Here is a 3,101-nt window from a genome sequence, read left to right as displayed (position 1 = left end):
GGCAGCCCCGGGCTGCAGGCGGGAGAGATGCTGCGTCATGCTGCCAACATGGACGCCGGCCTTTTGTCCTTTTTTTGCTTTGGAAGCGCAGGCGCACCCCGGAGCCCCGAAAAGCCTGCTTCGGGCTGCGAACTCCCCACAATCAAAAGAGAAAAGGGCCCTAGGCCGGGCGGGGAGGTTTCCTCGACTTTTGAGCTCCCCATCTCCAAAGCATTTCAATTTCTTCTCCCCACCAAGACTCAGACCTGGGAAGAGCGAGGGGACGAAGGCAGCTCCATGGATGCCCCAGGGTTGCTGGGAGGACCTCTTCTCGCCTCTGCGGCAGAAGAGGCAAAGGGGTCTGAAGGGTCCTCCTCGTCCCCCCACTCCCCGCTCCGGCTGCCAAACACAGAACTCCAGAAACCTTCTCCCCTCAGCTCCCAACAATTGCAGCCTCTGGCCTGCTTGAAAAAGGATTTCCTCGAAGGGGCAAAAGGCACTTTTTTTTTTTTTTTTTTTTTTTTACTTACCCGCTCAGCCCGGTGCCATGGAGTCTAGAAGATCAAACTAGGCGGTGGTTTTGGAGATGTTATTATAAAAATATCTTTTTTTTTTTTTGATTGTTTAGTGGGGAAAATTGGGGGTTATGGTGGTGTCTTTTTTGTTGTTGTTACCTTTTTGTAAGTTTACACTCATGGCATTTTCTGCTCCTTCCACTTCTGCAAACTTTCCACGGTTAGGTTGGCAAAAAAGGCGGCTTCGCTGAGGACTGTTTACTGCTCTGGACATAGCAATGGTGTGATCGTCATTAAGAGACAAAAGGCGAAAATACAGTCAAATCAAACAAAAGGCAAAAGACGCACCAGCCATCCCAACCACCATAGAAAATACCCCCGAGTTAACGTTGGTGTTTGGCTCGAACCAGCTAGGAATTGTTTTCCAGTTTTAATCTAGTTTCCTGTGACGGCTTTAGTCTTTATACACAAAGAGATCTTCCTTTCCTTCACCCACCCACCCCCAACCAAGACGAGAAAAACAGAGCTGTTTTTCTTCAAATAGATCCATTTTCAGAGAAAGTGTACAAGTTACTGGGAAGAAGGCTGACTAACATTTATTGCTGTAAACATTTTCAAAAGCTTAAAGCTAAAACCTAAGCTTTATCTAAGCAAAACCATCTAAAAAGCATTTTAACTGGCTTATATTAGAGAAGAGAGAGACAAAGACATACATGCAGATGAATGTTCGGAAAATTAAGGACATCTCAGCAACATTAACATGAAAACTGCACTGCGTAAGGACAGAATGGATTGGGTACTTACAACGTAAAAGGTTTTTAAAAACTTAAAATAGTAACAACTGCTCACAATTTTTTGTTGCTGCCATTTCGCTAGTCCTTATTAAACTATACATTTAAAACATTACCTTGTTAAAAAGACAGAAGGAGTTAATAAGATGGCCAGGTTTAAGTGTTTAATAGAGGAAACTATATTTTAAAATTTATTGTTCAGTCAAGAGAATACAGATTAAGACAGCTCCAAGCTCCCCCCGCCCACCCAAGAAAAAAAAAAGAGGAAAAAAATTAAATATGTTATTTACTTAGGTTTTTTGGAATTCAAAACTGTTAACTGCTGACATTAATGGTGTGCTATGACCTAGTTATACAAGACAAAGATGGATTCCAAGTCATAAAGAAAAATCCAGATCTTTTAAAAAAGTCTTCTTCATTCTTCCAATTGTGAGTCCTTTAGCCTGTTGACAAATGTTAAACAACACACTGAGGCGTCCTGAACTGGATGGTGGAGTCAAAGGAAAAACATTCCCCATTTGCAACAAAGGAAAAACCCACTTGGCCATTTAATTCCATTGCAGAAAAATGGCTCCCCTCATCTGTTGGCCTCTCCTTGGTGTCTGATGAAGGATGTTTTGAGATCAGCGTCTAATAACTCAAGCCCTATAGAAGCCCCGCGCTGATTGGCTGCCGTGCCCCGCCGCCCTACTCCAGCCAATTACCTACCCACGGCCAAATTACAAACCCCGAAAAAAGCCCCAATATGAAATACACCACCACGGAGCCCCAGCGAGGCGGCTCCTTCGCCTCGGCCGCCCGAGACGAGAGGCAGAAGGGGCTGCAAACGCGTCCTCTCCAAGCCCCGGAGCCTCGGAGTTGAACTCACAAAATGGAAGCCGCGCGCTGATTGGCCGCCGCCACTCCCGGACCTTTAATAAAGAAAGGGGAAGGAAAAGATAATGCAAAAAAGGGGGACTCTCTTCTCTGCTGGTGGCTGGAGGAAGAAGGGGGGGAAGAAGCATGTGTTCAGGACAATTACAGGGCGCTCCCTTCCAAAAAAAAAAAAAAAAAAAAAAAAACCCAGAGAAAAAAGCTTCTATCGCCCAGGTCCAGGCGAGGGCTGCATCCTCCCAGGGACGTGAATGCTAATTTGGTTAAAATCCTGGTTTCCCCACCCCAGCTCAGCTCCAGCGGGGGGAGGGAGGTCGCGGGGCCGAAGAGGAAGCCGAAGCGGAGATACCTCGATTGCAACTCGTCGTGGGTAGACGTCTGTCTTCCCCCACAGCTCTCAGCGTCCAAACACACAATCACCCCCCGAAACCTAGCCCTTTCCCTCGAGTCCCCCAGCGCCCACCTCCGATCTTAGTAGTTTGGAAACAGTTTTGGAGGCCCGAGGCGCACGCCGCAGCGGCCGCGACTCAGAGAGTAGCCCCGGCCGCGGGAGGTAGAGCCCGGGGAGACCCCCCTCCCCCGCCAGCTAAGCCCCCCATCTCAGTCCCAGCAGAATAAATAAATTAAAAGGCCTTCCCCCCGGGAGGGGGGAGGCAGTGTGGGAGCGCGCGAGTGAGGGGTGGGGGGCCGCTGGGGCCCGGGGCTTTGGCGGCGCAGCTGCCGCCGCCGGGAGAGTGCCTGGGGAAGCGGCGAGGAAGGAGAGGGGAGGAGGAGGAGGAGGAAGAGGAGGAGGGTGAGCGCTCGGGTCGGGCTCCTTAGCGGTGTATTGTGGGATGTGCGGCTACTGGGAGCCGAGCCTCCGCCGCCAGCCGCCTCCCGGGCAGCAGCAGCAGCAGCAGCAGCAGCAGCGGCGGCGGCGGCAGCAGCTCCGGGCCCGGCAGCC

The sequence above is a fragment of the Cynocephalus volans genome, chromosome 2, assembly GCF_027409185.1.
Source record: "Cynocephalus volans isolate mCynVol1 chromosome 2, mCynVol1.pri, whole genome shotgun sequence".
Classification (NCBI taxonomy): Eukaryota; Metazoa; Chordata; class Mammalia; order Dermoptera; family Cynocephalidae; genus Cynocephalus; species Cynocephalus volans.
The sequence above is the reverse complement of the archived record's forward strand: the minus strand, read 5'-3'. Positions refer to the sequence as shown.